Raw genomic sequence first — 16,948 nt, 5'->3', positions numbered from 1 at the left:
TGACTCTGTGCGATCCCATAGGTGGTGACCTGAATGGAGCCTAAATATGTAAACAAATAACTTTTAAAACTGTTGACATGTCCAGATAGTTCAGGATTATTTCTTACAATTTACCTTTCCAGAGAATAACTGCACTGGGATGAGCATAAAAAATTTAGTTAGGTGAGGTAGACTTCCCCCAGTTGCGTGAACTGTTTGCTCAAAGGGCAGGTGTATTAAATAGTAGCAACAAGGCCTGGACAAAACTGACACAGCTTCCAGAACTACATTCAAGCCACATACACCCTAGCAAGATCCTACTCACTATCCAGAAACACCATGAATTTCCAGTTTGGCAGCTGCAAACCCATCAGTGAGTCAGAGAATCTGGGGAAACAACTGTTACCAAGTCCGTTAATTCCTCTCTTTCCCCCACCCCCGAAAAGAAAGGCAAAACAGGATTAATTTGCAAGTCTTATTAAGAGAGTAGTTCTAAAAATGACTAATTATCATGCTTTTACTAATAGAGTCAGACTTTTTTATCCCAGAATCTCATTCTAGGAGAAAAGCTGGCCAAATGGAAGTAGAGTGTGGTGGGCTTGATTTTCTCCCGTCTCTGAACCCACATCCACAGCCCCTGGGGGCCTTACTGATAAGACAGACAAGACTACAGAGAGTGTTGAAAGAACAAGAAATAGAAGAACTATCTAGTTGAAAACCTGCATAATCAGTCTAAGAATTAGCAGAAGTTGTAAGAATGGGCCTCTGGGACTGCATGGATCTGTATTCTCAGCCTGAAACTTATATTGAAGCAAGAACCTAGATTCAGGCTGGAGTAGTAACATGTATGAAATTACATTTGGAGGATGGGGTTGCTGTTAGAAACAGACCTACAGGGAAAAGATGTAAGAAATATCAGACACAGTCATGGGGGACCATTTTATGCTGGGACAAACAACACCTCTCCAATAAGGTAGGATATATAAATAGACATATTTAATATTTAATAACTAGAGAAGAGGACATACAATTTAGCCACCCTTTTATTCAACAAGTGTTTATTAATTACCAAGAACTAATTTCTGAGCTGGGCCCTAGGGATTCCAAGATGATTAAAATATGCTTTGTCCTCAAGGGACTTGCAGTCTAAAAGATTAAGGCCAAGAGATGTAAGCAAAAGGGAAATCCACCCGAACCAAGGACAGTAGAGGCTTTTGGGGGGCTTGGTTTCCACTGGGGTCTGGGGTTGGGGACTCAGAACAGCAGCGGCTTTACAAGGGAAGTGACCTTGGGCAAAGTCTCAAAAGAGGAGTGAGTGTTCACTAGGCAACAGATTGGTTAATCCTGGTTCCTACTTAGAAGGCTGCAGCTTGGGGAGGATGCCCTTATGGAGAAAAGCCTCTTTCTTGAACACACAGGGTAAATGTAATCTGCATGTCTCTGCAGTGAGGTCAGACCGGGCACAAATAAGTTGTTCAATAAGGATCAGGTATTAGTCTGGTTCTTAGATATACCCCTCCAGGGTCAAAAGCTGCCCCTCTACGGGGTCACAGGAAATATGCTGTGGCACAGCATCAGCCTCCATCTGGGTCGAGTAGCCCCAGGTGAAATGCCAGGGTGGGTGATGGCACCAGCCAGCCGGACTGCTATTCCCAGGCGGCAGTAACTGTTGGTGCCAGGAGGCTTTGGAGCAAAGAGTTTCCTGGTGCAGGGGTTGGGAGTACTGAGTGTTGGAGTCCAGAAGGCTGACCAGCAAGCTCTGACTGGTAAGGAAGGAGAGGAGAACAGCAAATCCCTGCCTGTGCCTGCTAAGGCCTTTATGATCTGACCCTCCATTGCCTTAGGAAGTTGGTGCCCCTTCCGTCCTAGATTTATTTACTGTTTATGACCAGACTCTCATAGGCACTCTCTAGACAGCATGCCCTTCTGTCTCATTCTTCACATCCTCAGAGAGTCCAGTGCTCATTCTTGAGCTTCTTGAGCTGAATTCAAACCCAAAGGGAGACACACAGCAGGCCAAGACCTGCTCTGGGGCTTCTGCGCTCCTGACATCCAGCTACCCTAGACTGGAGTCATATTCTGTGCCTAACATCTTGGTCCTGGTCTGTCTTGATCTCTCATGCCAATTAGGAGAATGTAACTGGTCTTAAGGGCTCCCCATTAAAGAAAAAAATGCTTTGTTACAAGGGGCATCAGGACTTTAACTTAAAGCCAAGATCCTCTTAGAATACTATCTACCAAAGCCATCCTATTTTCCCCTGGCTAGGGGCTGGTTTCACTTGTGATAGACTGAAATGCTGGAAGACAACATGCCCCAGACAGGTAGAGAGAGAGATGGTTGTGGTTTTGTGGAAAGAGCACACTTAGTGGTGTAGAATATGACTCCAACTTAATATTGCATCTAGAAAATGGAGATCATCACACCTGGCTTACCTGCTTCCGTGAGTTTGGGTAGCTGTGAACTGATGCAAGATAATCTATTGAGAAACAGGATCGAGCTGAGAGTAGTGTGATCATGTCTCCCTACACGTGCGCTCACATCCATGCACACACCCCTGCTCAAGTAAGTTACCTGCTTGGCCTATGTCAGTAGGAGCTTTCCTCTTTTCAGAAAATCTAAATGTTCTCCTTTCTCCCTGAGCCCCCACCCTCCCTTTAGCTCTCCTTCACCTGCACCTGTCCTCACCCTCAGTTTCAGGTCCTTTTTATCCACTTCCTCTTCTTCCATCTCCACACTTATCTGTCCAAATCCATCTATCACGTCTGTGTCTCTTCCTTTCTAACAGGAGCCCCGCTAATGCTCCTAATCTCATCCCCCTGTCATCTCCACACACTAATCCTCTCATACCTCCTGTCTTCCCTGTCTATGGTTTCATCAACCGCCTACATCTTGATAGCCAGCCTGAACTCTGCCTTGAGCTTCCAATCCAAATTTCCAACTGACAGTGAACCTCTCCAACTACGTCATATGCTGGGCCCTCCAGCACATGCAAAACTGAATGGTGACCTTCCCACTGAACTGTCTCCTCTTCCTGTATCGGACCTCAGCCCCAACACTATTTATTCACTTATTCCTGCAGTACTTGCTTACTGAGCGTCTGTGTGTCAGACAACTTGAAAAGTAGTAGGAATATAACAGCCCTCATCCTTATACGATGGGAAGGATGGACATTAATCAGACAGTCAAATGAGCACAACTACAGCTGCAGAATTTCCTACAAAGGAAAGATGTAAGTGTAACGAGAATATAAGAGCACATAAGGATGCTTAGGAAAGCATTTCCAAAAAGCAACTTACAACATAAACACTGAGATCTGACAACTGAGTAGGCAGTAGGTAGGAGAATATGGGTTGAATGTTCCAAACAATGAAAAATATTTATTTACAAAGGCCCTGGGGCAGGAGAAAACTTGGAGTATTTAGAGGAGACAAGTGTGTCTGGATCCCAGGGAGCAAGGAGGAGATGATATGAGAAGAGACAAGTTGGGACCAGACCTTGCTGGGTCTTATAGGCTGTTAGGAAATTTGTTTTCCTGAAATTAGTCATAAGTTGACTGTAGTTTTCCAAGCTCTTCTGTCCATGGAATTTTCCAGGCAAGAATACTGGAGTGAGTCGCCATTCCCTTCTCCAAGGGATCGTCCCGACTCAGGAATTGAACCCAGGTCTTCTGTATTGCAGGCAGATTCTTTACTGTTTGAGACACCAGGGAAGCCCATAATAAACTGACTACCTTCAATATTTATTGAGCAGCTACTATGTATTAGGCACTTTTCTAGATACTGGGGACACAGGGAATACAGCAGATAATGAAACAAAGTCCTGACCTCATGGAGCTGTCATACTGGTCACACAGGCCCCTGAAGCATGCTCAGCAGAACCACTGTGAGGTGGCAAAACTGAGTGAAGGGAGGTCAGGGTGGTTGTCTGGGGGAATATGATGACCAGCTGGACTAAGACTAGGCTGAGAAGGAAAGAAGCTGGTGAATTAGAAAGATGCTTAGGAGGTGTAATCAACAGTAGTTAGTGATGAATTGGTTGGGCATAGAGTTTCTGTTTATTATGGTATTTTGTTGCTGTTGTTCTTACTATTTTAAGAAGGGAGATTCAGGAAGGTAAAGTCATAAAACTTGAGCTGAAGGGAAGGATCTAATCAAGAGGAAACAGCTGACTCTGCAAAAGGGAGAAAAGGTTATTGGCCATTTAAGGCTCCTGGGAAGGTAGACAAGAGTGGTACCCAGAGTCAAAGGAGAGAATTTGGCTTTAGGAGGAGGGAGACAGCACATTATTTTAGTAGGAGGGATAGTGAGGAAAGATGCTGATAGATTTATTAATTTGGTATTGCAAAGTTAATGGAGTTCTGGTCCAGGGATTTGCTTTTTATTCCCTATAGAACAAGAAACAAGGTTCATGATAAAAAAAAAAAGAAGAAGAAGAAGAAAGAAAAAATGATGTGGAAAGAGTTAGCGAAAGGTGAAAAATTAGGGATGTGGGAAATCAGCGTTAAGGATCTAGGACCGAGAACCTTTGAGAATAATTTAATCAGGTTGCGGGCCTCCAAGTCAGTATTCCTGAGTGGCTGTATATGGTAGGTAGAAAAATGCACCCCCCCTCCAAAATATATTCAATTCCTAATCTCCAAAACCCGTGGATATACATTTGTATGACAAAATATGTGATTAACTCAAGGATCTTGAGAAGAGGAGTTTGTCCTGGATTATCTGCTGCTGCTACTGCTGCTAAGTCACTCCAGTTGTGTCTGACTCTGTGTGACCCCATAGACGGCAGCCCACCAGGTTCCCCCGTCCCTGGGATTCTCCAGGCAAGAATACTGGAGTGGGTTGCCATTTCCTTCTCCAATGCATGAAAGTGAAAACTGAAAGTGAAGTCGCTCAGTCGTGTCTGACTCTTAGTGACCCCATGGACTACAGCCTACCAGGCTCCTCTGTCCATGGGATTTTTCCAGGCAAGAGTACTGGAGTGGGGTGCCATTGCCTTCTCTGTGGATTATCTGAGTGGACCCTAAATGCAATCACATGGGTCCTTAACAGAGAGAAGCAGAGCGAGTGTTGACAGAGAGGCACAGATGAGGAGGCAATGTGAAGACAGAGGCAGAGGCTGGAGTGATGTGGCCACAAGACAAGACTTCATATAGCCACCCAAACCAGGAAGAGACGAGGAACAGGTTCTCCCCAGGAGCCCCCAGAGGGAGTGTAGTCAAATTGACACCTTCATTTGGGCCTAATAAAACTGGTTTTAGAATTCTGGATTCCAGAACTGTGAAAGGATAGATTTCTGCTATTTTAGCCACCAAGTTGGTGGCAATTTGCTACTTCTGTCCTAGGAAACTAACACCATGTCAGTCTACCAACCTGCACTACAGTGTGACTTTCTCTGCATACAGGGCTCAAGTGCAAGCACAAAGAAAGGGAAGAGATGTGTTCACTCAGGTGGGAGCTTTGCCATCTTTATACTCAGTTGGGTATAAAGATAAATGATAAGGAAATTCTGGGCTATGGCAGAGATAGCCATATCTCTGAGATGATAGCCAATTCTGAGATGATGAGTTTAGATGAGGAGTGAAACTGAGCGGGACCCTGTGGGACCTTCCCAGATACAAAAGCTATTCCATGTCCCCTGTTTCTTATTTGTGGGCAAAGACTTTGGTCTCCTAGGCTTTCCTGAGTTTCAAATAGCAGACTCAAGCAGTTGCTAACTAGAGAAGTGAAGGAATGATGAAACAAAGGAAAAGCTGTCAAGAAACTAGTTTATAAGAGACTATTCTGAGCAACTATGTGCCAATAAAATGGACAACCAAGAAGAAATGGACAAATTAGAACAGTATAATCTCCTAAGGCTGAACCAGGAAGAAATAGAAAATACGAACAGACCAATTACTCGTAATGAAATTCAATCAGCCATCTTAAAATTCCCAATAAACAAAAGACCAGGACCTGATGGCTTCACAGGTGAATTCTACCAAATATTTAAAGAAGAGTAACACCTATCCTTCTGAAACTATTCCAAAAAATTGCAGAGGAAAGAACACTCCCAAGTTCATTCTATGACACCAGCATCACCCTGATACCAAAACCAGATATCATACACACACACAAAGAAAATTCTAGGCTAGTATCACTGATGAACAGAAATGCAAAAATCCTTAACAAAATATTAGCACATAAAGTCTAACAATACATTAAAAGGAACATACATCATGCGCAGGTGGGATTTATACCAGGGATGCAAGAATTTTTAATATCCACAAGTCAATCAATGTGATATACCACATTAACAAATTTAAGAATAAAAACCATATGATCATCTCAATAGGTGCAGGAAAAACTTATGATAAAATTCAACAACCATTTAGGATAAAAACTCTCCAAAAAGTGGGCATGGAGGGAACATACCTCAACATAATAAAGGCCACATATGACAAACTCATCACTAACATCATACTCAACAGTAAAATCCTGAAGGCATTTCCTAAAAGATCAGGAACAAGACAAGGATGCCCACTCTTGCCACTTCTTTCAATATAACTTTGGAAGTCTTAGCCATGGCAATCAGAGAAGAAAAATGAATAAAAGGAATCAAAATTGGAAAGGAAGAAGTGAAATTGTCACTGTGTGCAGATGATGTGATACCATACATAGAAAATCTTAAAGATGCCACCAGAAAACTACCAGAGCTTATCAACAGATTTGGTAACATTGCAAGATACAAAATCAACATGCAGAAATCCATTGCATTTCTATACACTAACAACAAAATATCAGAAAGATAAATTAAGCAATCAGTCCCATTCACCATCACATCAAAAAGAATAAAATACATAGGAATAAACCTACCCAAGGAGGCAAAAGACCTGTATTCCAAAAACTGTAAGACACTGATGGAAGAAATTGAAGACAACACAAACAGATGGCAAGATATACTGTGTTCTTGGATTAGTTAGACAAATCAATATTGTTAAAATGATCATACTACTCAAGGCAATCTACACATTCAATGCAATCCCTATCAAATTATCAATGGCATTTTTCCTCAGAACTAGAACAAATTATTTTAAAATTTGTATGGGAACACAAAAGACATCAAACAGCCAAAACAATCTTGAGAAGGAAGAGTGGAGCTGAAGGAATCACATATCCTGACTTCATACTATAATACAAAGCTATGGTAATTAAAACAGTAAGGTACTGGAACAAAAACAGACACAGAGATCAATGAAATAGGACAGAAAGTATGGAAATAAACCTGTGCACTTATGAACAATTAATTTGTAACAAAGGAGGCAAGAACATACTGAATAAAATGAAGAAAAAATAGTCTCTTCAATAAGTGATGCAGGAAAAACTAGACAGCTATATGTAAAAGAATAAAATTAGAATATTTTCTAACACCATAACAAAAATAAATATCAAAATAACAAAAATAAAGTCAAAATGGATTAAAGACCTAAATGTAAGACTGGATACTATAAAACTCCTAGAGGAAACATAGGCAGAACACTCTGACATAAATCACAGCAATATTTTTTTGGACCCATCTCCTAGAGTAATGGCAACAAAAACAAAAAGAAACAAATGGGACCTAATTAAACTTAAAAGCTTCTCCATAGCAACAGAAACCATAAACAAAATGAAAGACAACCTATAAAATGGAAGACAATATTTGCAAACAATGCAACCCACAAGGGCTTAATTTTCAAAATATATAAACAACTCATACAGTTCAAAGTCAAAAAACTGAACAGCTCAATTAAAAAATGAGCAGAAGACCTAAACAGACATTTATCCAAAGAAGACATACAGATGGCCAATAGGCACATGAAAAGATGCTCAACATCAAAAATCTACAAATTATGAATGTTGGAGAGAGTGTAGAGAAAAGGGAACACTTCTACATTGTTAGTGGCAATGTGAATTGGTACAGCCACTATGGAGACCCATCTGGAGGTTCCTTAAAAAACTAAAAATATAACTACTGCATGATATGATCCAGAAATCCCATTTCTGAGCACATACCCAGAGAAAACCATAATCCAAAAAGATGCATGCACCCAAATGTTCATTGTAACACTATTTACAATAGCCAGGACCTATGCAAGCAACCTAAATGTCCATTGATAGAGGAATGGATAAAGAAGATGTGGTACATATATACAATGGACTATTACTCAGTCATAAAAAGAATGAAATAACATTCACAGCAACATGGATGGACCTAGAGATTATCATACTAAGTGAAATAAGCCAGAAAAAGACAAGTATCATATCATTTTACTTATATGTGGAATCTAAAAAATAAATGATACAAATGCACTTATTAAGCAGAAACAGACTCACAAATATAGGTTTTAAAAAAAAAAACCCAAAAACTATAGTTACCAGAGGGGGAAGCAGGGAGAAGGATAAATTAGGAGTTTGGGATTAACATACACACCCAGGTGGTGCTAGTGGTAAAGAACCCACCTGCCAGTGCGGAGGACATAAAAGACATGGGTTCAATACCTGGGCTGGGAATATCCCCTGGAGGAGGGCATGGCAACCCACTCCAGTATTTTTGCTTGGAACATTCCACGGACAGAGGAACCTGGCAGGCTACAGTCCATGGGGTCACAAAGAATCAGACACGACTGAAGCAACTTAGCACATTAATATATATAAAATAGATAAACAATGAGTACTGTATAGCACAGAGAACTATAGTCAGTATTTTGTAACAGTATGTAATAGAAAAGAATCTCAAAAGGAACATATACAATTATATATAGGCATAAAGATATATGAGAATATATATGTATATTCTTTTTTAGATTCTTTTCCATTATGTGTATATATTTGAATCACTTTGCTGTATACCGGAAACTAATATAACATGGTAAAATCAGCTATAGTTCAACTTAAAAATGTATATAAAAAAAGAAACTATAGTTCAGCAATAAAACAGAATCACAGGACTCCCAGTTCCTCCTTCAAGAACATACATAACAATCTGATCCATATCTTTGAGTTGTTTTGCAGAAACTAAGACCCAGGTAGAAGATGTTGACCGTCAGTACATAGACCCCAGATTGGTTGGAACCACAGATTGATGATTAAGATTCCTGAAACATCACCCTGTTATCTCAATACTACCCTGGTATCTCAATACCCAGTGAGATTAGATTGACTCTGCTGTATATTAGGTGAGCAGATGCAAGTTCAGTTCAGTAACAAGAGGAGAGAGAAAAGAGGAGAGGGCAGTAGATGGAGAGTGAAGGGCTCAACACATTGGCCATCAACACCTGGGGCCAAGCATAAAGCCTTAGAGTCCTGCACAGCCCTTCCTTTGTTCCTGAACTCAAGAGGTCAAGAACCCTGGCCACCCTTCTCTATAATGTCTGAGACATTCATCTCTTGATGGGTGGGCCTCAATCTCTCACCAGGGTTCTTGCCACAAGCTCCTAACCAGCTTTCCTATACCTGATTTTACCTTCTCCAAACTCCTCTAGATTGATAAGGGTTTGCCAATGCAAATTTAACTAAGATTTGTTTCCCTAGTCTAAAACTCTTCCGTATCCTTCTCCGTTGCCAACAGACATATTTTTGTTCGTGTTTGGTACACGGATAGGTCTGTAATCCTAAACTGGCATGGAAGGGGATTTAGATTCTGCCTTTCATCATTTTCATCTCATGCCCCACCCTATGCTCTGCTTCTGCTAAGTCACTTCAGTCGTGTCCAACTCTGTGCGACCCCATAGACAGCAGCCCACCAGCCTCCCCCGTCCCTGGGATTCTCCAGGCAAGAATACTGGAGTGCATCCCGGAATTCCTTGCCATTCCCAGATCACAGCACTCATTTTCATGCCTCCAATCCTTTGATTATGCTCTCCCCTCTGCCTGGGATATCCTTTCCTCAGGCTCTGAGATTCATTTAAAGATTAGCTTCTCCTATGCTAACCTAATAATAATTGCTGTGTGTGTGTGTGTATTAGTCACTCAGTCGTGTCCAACTCTTTGAGACCCCATGGACTGTAGCCTGCCAGGCTCCTCTGTCCACAGAATTCTCCAGGCAAGAATACTGGAGTGGGTTGCCATTCTCTTCTCCATGGGATCTTCCTGACCCAGGGATCAAACCCGGGTCTCCTGCATTGCAGACAGATTCTTTACTAACTCAGCCACCAGGGAAGGCCCCAGTAATAATTGCTAATAACTGCTAATATTAAGTCTCCATGTATTAGACATCATGTTACAACCTTTTCCTAGAATTGCCTTATTTGAGTTACCCAGTAAAGTAGGTACTATTATTCTTTCATTTTACGAGGAGGAAAAAAACAGGTTTAGAGGGGCCACAGAGTGGAGATGTGGTATCAGGCTTTGAACTTGGGTATCTTCGGCTCTAGAGCTGAACTCTCAACACAGTATTTCTAACAAGGCAAACAGGACCTTCCTTTGCACTTCAGAAGCCCACTGTCCATAATCTCAAGGTGCAGTGGTAATGACTAAGAAAGTTATGATAACTAATGCTTAAGAACGGACTATGTGCCAAGGACTCTGATTGCCTTTACAGGTTTGAGCTCTTTATTATTTCAGACAAAGAAATGGAAGCTAAGAGGGCTAAAATCACACAGGTAGCAAGAGTAGAACAGGGATTGAAATCCATGTTAATCTGAAAAGCCGTAGTCTGAATTTATCTGCTGTCTGTAGCCTAAGATTTAGAACATGGATGTGAACAAGAAATGTTTAAGTGAAGCATACATGAGCATCATAATCATGAGGTGGCACTTAGAACCATAGCAATAGATGAGTCTGGGTGTAGAGAATGGACAAAAAGGGTCATAGGACTGAGTTTGAACAGTGTAACATTGGGCAGTGTGCCTCATTAAGGGTAATTTTATCCCTTAGGGCTTCCCTGGTGAAAGAAACCATCTTTACTATCTTCAGATAGTAAAGAATCTGCCTGCGATGCAGGAGACCTGGGTTCAATCCCTGGGTCAGGAAGACCCTTTGGAGAAGGGAATGGCTACCCACTCCAGTATGCTTGCCTGCAGAATTACATAAACTGAGGAGCCTGGTGGGCTACAGTCCATGAGGTCACAAAGAGTCGGACACGACTGAGCGACTAATACACACAGACATACACAGGGAACATTTGAGAAAGTCTGGTAACATTTTTGATGGTCACAGTTCATTTGGGGAGGGGTTGCCACAGGCCTCTGGTGGGTAAAGGCCAGGGATGCTGCTAAACACTCTTCAATGCACAGCACAACTGTCCACAACAAAGAATTATCTGACCCCAATGTCAATAGTGCCAAACTTGAGAATCAGAGATCCAGAGGTCAGATAGAAGGGAGAAGCAGATAAAGGTACAACCACAGTCAGAAAGGAAAAGACGTAAGACCAGAAAGACATGAAAGGAGAGTGCTTTAGGAAAGAAGGAGTGGTGAGCCTTCTCTGATGGAGAAGGATGTGTAAGGAAGTGATGGAGGAGAAGAGTCTACTGACAACTGGAGATCACTGAAGGCCTGCCAAGAGCCGTTTTGATGGATAATATGGCTAAATGCATCCTGGTGGAGGCTGAGAAGTGAATGGACAGTGAAGACATGGGAAAAACATGTGCAGGCACAACTTCCTTGAGATCCTTGGTTCCGAAGAGGGGGCAGAGAAATGAGGAAGTGTTGGAAGAGTCATGGGGCGTGGAGTTACTGGAGGCACTGCCGCCTCCCCAGCCTGGACCTTGACCAGCCTTTTCAGTGGTACCCTGGTTGCCTCTCCTCATGGCTGGATGCCTGTTCCCACCTTCCATTGTAACCCCAAGGTTTGCATCCTTGGGGAAACCACACCATCTGCTCATTGAATCCTGTAACCAGACTCTCAAGAGTTGATGGAGAGAGTTACAAATCTAGTCTGAAAGTTCTTCCTAGAAATGTGTGTTTTTTAAATTGGGTCTCCCTGTTGCGAGGTAATCCTTGCGTCCATCCCTCATGGACTTTCTACCACATTCCTCCTCCACTTGTTCCCAGCCTCTTCCATCTCCTCAGTCCTCAGTCTTGTCTTTGCCCCTTTGCAGGTGAGCTTGCCTCTGCCTACTAAACATCTGTTGAGCACATTTCAGGCCAGGCTACAATCAATATGCTTATATATTTATTAAAAGGTGGTCTGTGGAATACCTCTTTCAAATTTACTTAGGTTCTCTGCTCCAACTCCTCATTCACTTAGATGCATAGAAGCAAATTTTCTGGTGGGGGCCCAGAGAGATGCATTATAAACAAGAACCTAGGAGATTCTTATGTTCACTACAATTTGAAAACCACCACTGTACATCATTTCATTTTCTCAATACTTCTGATAAAGTCAATTATATGGCGAGCATCCTATGTGAACTCTTACTTTCATTTCTTGTTCATAACTGTTCTGTATTTTCACCAGTTTCCCTTGCCTTTGTCCTGTTTCAAATGAAGAAATATCCTTCCTATCCCTGATTAAACCATGTCCTCTTTAAAAAGTTGCCTTTGATCCAAACTGTTCCTTTCTCTTCTGGTATTTTGATCTATCAACTGATTATATGATGACAATGATGACAGTGGTAGCTACAATGCCTATCATTTATTGATCATTCAGTATGAGCCAGCTACTAACTTTGATGTCTTTTTTATTATTTCATCTGATCTTCAAATATTTCTTCTACTTCTTTCTCTTTGCCTGGTATTACTATCACATGTATGTTATACCTTTGAGCATTGTCCCACAGTTTTTAGACATTCTGTTCTGATTTTTTCATTCTTTCTGTTTCTCTTTACATTTTAGTTTGCAATTCTCTACTGAGAAATCTTCAAACTCACTGATGCTTTCCTTGGCCATGTCCAATCTCCCGGTGAGCTCATCAAAGGCATTATTCATATCTGTTACAATGTTTTTCATTTCTAGCATTTCCTTTGGATTCTTTCTTAGAATTTCAAACTCTTTGCTTACATTACCATTTGTTCTTGCATGTTGCCCACTTTTTATTAGAGTCTTTAGCATATTAATCATAGTTATTTTAAACCTAGTCTGGTAATTTCAAAATCTGTCATATCCAAGTCTGGCTCTAATGCTTGCTTTTGTCTCTTCAGGCCATTTTTATTTATTTTTTTTTCTTGGCTTTTAGGATGCCTTGTAATTTTTTTGTTGAAAGCCAGACATGATCCATAGGGTAATAGGAACTGGGGCAAATAGGCCTTTAGTGGTGAAGATTTATGTTTATCTGGCCACATATGAGTTAGGCTGTGTGCTTAATGTTTGGTGTGGTGTGGATGTCAGAGGCTTCAATCTCCTCCAGTGACGTGATTTTTGTCTCCCCTATTATCTTTGTTTTTTTCTAGAAATTCCTTAAACAGAGTTTGTGCCTTGATTTACACCAAAGTCCTGTTGGTGTGATGGAAAAGGGTTGGGAAGGGGAAGTAGTCTAGAATCTTATTAAATCTCAGGCTTTTTATCCAACTATAGTCTCCGGGATGTGATCTTTAGAAGAGTTTCTTGACCTTTTTTTAAAAAATTCCCTTTATATGAGACAAGAAGGCTAGAGGGGCTGGAGTTGGCTAACTGCCCTTCCCTCAGGTCAGATAAGGCTCAGGTAAAGTAGTTTCCCTTAAGGAAAGATCTTTGTTAAGATGAATGATCTAGATATATTACAAAAAGGTTATTTTCTCCCCTCCTTCTACCTGAAACCGGAGAGGATTTCTCTGATCTTCACTGTGAGAACCTGGTGGGACTCCTGGAGGTAAAATTCACAAATGTGCGGTGACCCCCTAACACTGAGCTCCTCGGAGTCTGACTGTCAGGTTTGTCCACACTCAGCGTTCAGCCTGTAGCTACTCATAAGTTACTGTGTGAGTATTCTGATCAGTTACAGTCTCTAGCAGATTCTAGACCTCCAGATTGGGGGTGAGGAAGGGCAGTTTGCCTTGTGACCTCAAATCACTGATGGATCTAATTAGAGTTGTTTTCAGTTTTTTTGTGTGTATGTGAGTACAGGAGCAGTGACTTCTAAGCTCTTCACACATCACAGCAGAAACTGGAAATCCTTATCTAATCATTATAAATCTTTGAATTAGTATTATTCCGAACTAACAGGCAACAGTAAATTAAGTGACCCAAGCTTACGCAGTTCAGTGAGAGATAGAGTGGTTATGTTGCCACTAAAATGGTAAAATTAAACTGGGACTCAGACAAAGTCCTCTTTTAGGATCCAGAAAGACAGTTGCACAAGTCCAGGTGGCTTAGGAAAAAGGCCAGGAGATGAGCATGAGCAGGCATCCTCATACGAGTACATATGAAGAAATCCAGGATGTCTTTGAAGCTGACTTTAGGAAGGAAAATTACTGAGTGGGGGCCAGAATACTTGTCCTTACACAGAGTCAGTGTCATTTCATTGTCAAAAAGAGCAACTGGTTTTAGAGCTGAATTCTAAAAGGCACACTTGTGCTTCCCTGGCAATCCAGTGGTTAAGAATCCACCTACCAATGCAGGTGACATGGGTTCGATCCCTGGTCCTGGAAGGTTCCACACGCTGTGGGACAACTAAGCCCATGTGCCACAGCTATGAAGCCTGGGAGCCCTAGAGCCTGGTTTCTGCAACAAGAGAAGCCACCGCAATGAGAAGCCCACACACCGCAACTAGAGAGTACCCTGCTTGCTGCAACTAGAGAAAGCCTGCATACAGCAGCAAAGACCCAGTGCAGCCCCTCACAAAAACGCACACTTAAGAAATTGACAGTATTTATTGCCTTCTATATGCCAGACACTGTGGTAGAGCCGAACAGACACGTGCTGAACAAAGCAATGTTCCTACTCTTGTGAATTTGACGTTGCAGTGAGGGAAAATAGCTAACACACCAGCAAGCCCATACCAACCATGTCAAGTGGTGATCAGTCGAAAGAAGAAAACCAAACTGGGTGAATGGGATTAAGAGTGATGAGAGTATTATTTTAATAAAATATGGTTGGAACTGGACTCTGATAAAAATCAGGTTTCAACAGGAACCTGAAAGAAGCAAAGTGGTAGAAGTTATGGCTATCTGGGGGAAGAGTATCCTGGGCAGAGGGAAGAGGAAATACACAGCCCCTGAAGTGTGCACGGCTGGCTTACTTGAGAGTACAGCCTCATTTAATCTGCAGAGACATAGGCTGTGAGGACAGTGATGAAATACATTGGATAAAAGATGCCAAATTGGAAGGATCTTTTTTTTCCCCTTTATTTTTATTAGTTGGAGGCTAATTACTTTACAATATTGTAGTGGTTTTTGCCATACATTGACATGAATCAGTCATGGATTTACATGTGTTCCCCATCCTGATCCCCCCTCCCAACTTGAAGGATCTTGAAATGCTGAAGAGATGGAACATGTTGAATAATCAATTTATCAAGACAAAATTCTAAGGTCTTGACCTTGACTAAAAGAAGGTAATTGCACAAGAGGGCTTCCCAGGTGACACAGTGGTAAAGAATCTGCCTGCTAACGCAGGAGAGGCAAGAGACGTGGGTTTGAACACGTGGGAAGATCCCCTGGAAAAGGGAATGGCAACCCACTCCAGTATTTCCAGAATTCTGGAAGATTGCATGGACAGAGGAGCCTGGAGGGTTACAGTCCATGGAGTCACAAAGAGTTGGATATGACTGAGTGCACGTGTGAGCACATGCACAGAATTGCTCAAGAAGGGGATGTGCAAGTTGGGGTACAGAAACCAAATGGTATACAGATGGGAACTTTTTCAACACCTTGACCTCCTCCAAATGAAGGAAGGACTAGGGGACATTAGGTATCAGTTGGGAGTCAACTGGAGGGACTGTTTTGTGTCCAAGGTGAAAAACCAGACAAAGTAACTTGGCGAAGGTAACATATTTTCTCTAAAAGGAAGCTCTCTCTCTTCAAGTTCCCACATGATCAGCTGTGATAAAAAGTGATATTCTAATACATATTGAGAGCCAAAAAACTATCTGATACAGAAACTTGGGACTCTATCCCAAGGAAATGATGGGAAACCTAGAAACACAACGTCCATAAGGGGAGGGATTTTTGTCTGTTTTGTCACAGCTATATTCTCACGGCCCAGAAAATGCCTTGAACATAATAGGCATAGTAATATTTGTTGCAAATAAGTAAATGAAAAGGTTTTCTTCATAAAAATTACCAGTAATATTTTAAAAATTTACCTAAGCATGCTACGATAGGCTATTGTATAAATAAATTATGATCCATCTGCTCTTTGGATGTAACTGTTTTGAAAAGCAAACAGATGGTTTACAGGTTTGTAAAACCAGAATTAAGATCTATTCTATAAAGTAGCTAGATCTGGAAAGAAGGGTCATCATTCTCATTCAAAAGATGAGAGGATTGCAAGGCCACACAGTGACTTACTGACATTTTTAAGCTACTTAATACACACATGATAAAAGTGCTTTCGGGCAATAAACATTATCTATTGTCTGCTAAACAATTCTGTCATGTATTTGCAAATGATTTTTAGAGCTTCAGAAAAATAGATGTGGAAACAATGCTAGTTCCCATGCAAGAAAGCATGAGACCAACTAATGCCAGCAAACAAGAGGTAGGGCCAGAAATTCTAGCAGCAGTCATCCATCAATTTGGAAAACATTTATCAGCTGGCCAGGGTGCCAAGCCTTGGTGAGGCAGTGGGAATACAGAGATGGCTGCAGCCCAGCTTTCAGCTTCCTGCCTCTTTGCAGAATCTTGCAGGGGAACAGGGATTTAACACATCAGGGCTATAAAGTGCGCAAAGAACTAGAGTTAAAAAAACAAATATTGTATATTAATATGTATGTACATAGAATCTAGAAAAACAGTACTGATGAACCTACTTGCAAGGCAGGAATAGAGACATAAAGAACAGACTTGTGGACACAGTGGGGGAAGGAAAAGGTGGGACAAATTGAGGGAATAGTATTGACATATATACATTACTGTGTGTAAAACAGCTAGGT

The 16,948-nt window shown here is 41.4% G+C and overlaps 1 protein-coding gene across 1 annotated transcript in view; it reads right to left on the bottom strand.

Annotated features, from left to right (window-relative positions):
* Nucleotides 1-16,948, bottom strand: part of SPON1 (spondin 1) — a 303,413-nt gene that overhangs the window by 255,432 nt on the left and 31,033 nt on the right. The window lies entirely within an intron of this gene.

This window comes from Muntiacus reevesi, chromosome 9, assembly GCF_963930625.1.
Source record: "Muntiacus reevesi chromosome 9, mMunRee1.1, whole genome shotgun sequence".
NCBI lineage: Eukaryota > Metazoa > Chordata > Mammalia > Artiodactyla > Cervidae > Muntiacus > Muntiacus reevesi.
Note: the sequence above shows the minus strand (reverse complement) of the source record. Positions and strands in the feature narration are given on the sequence as shown.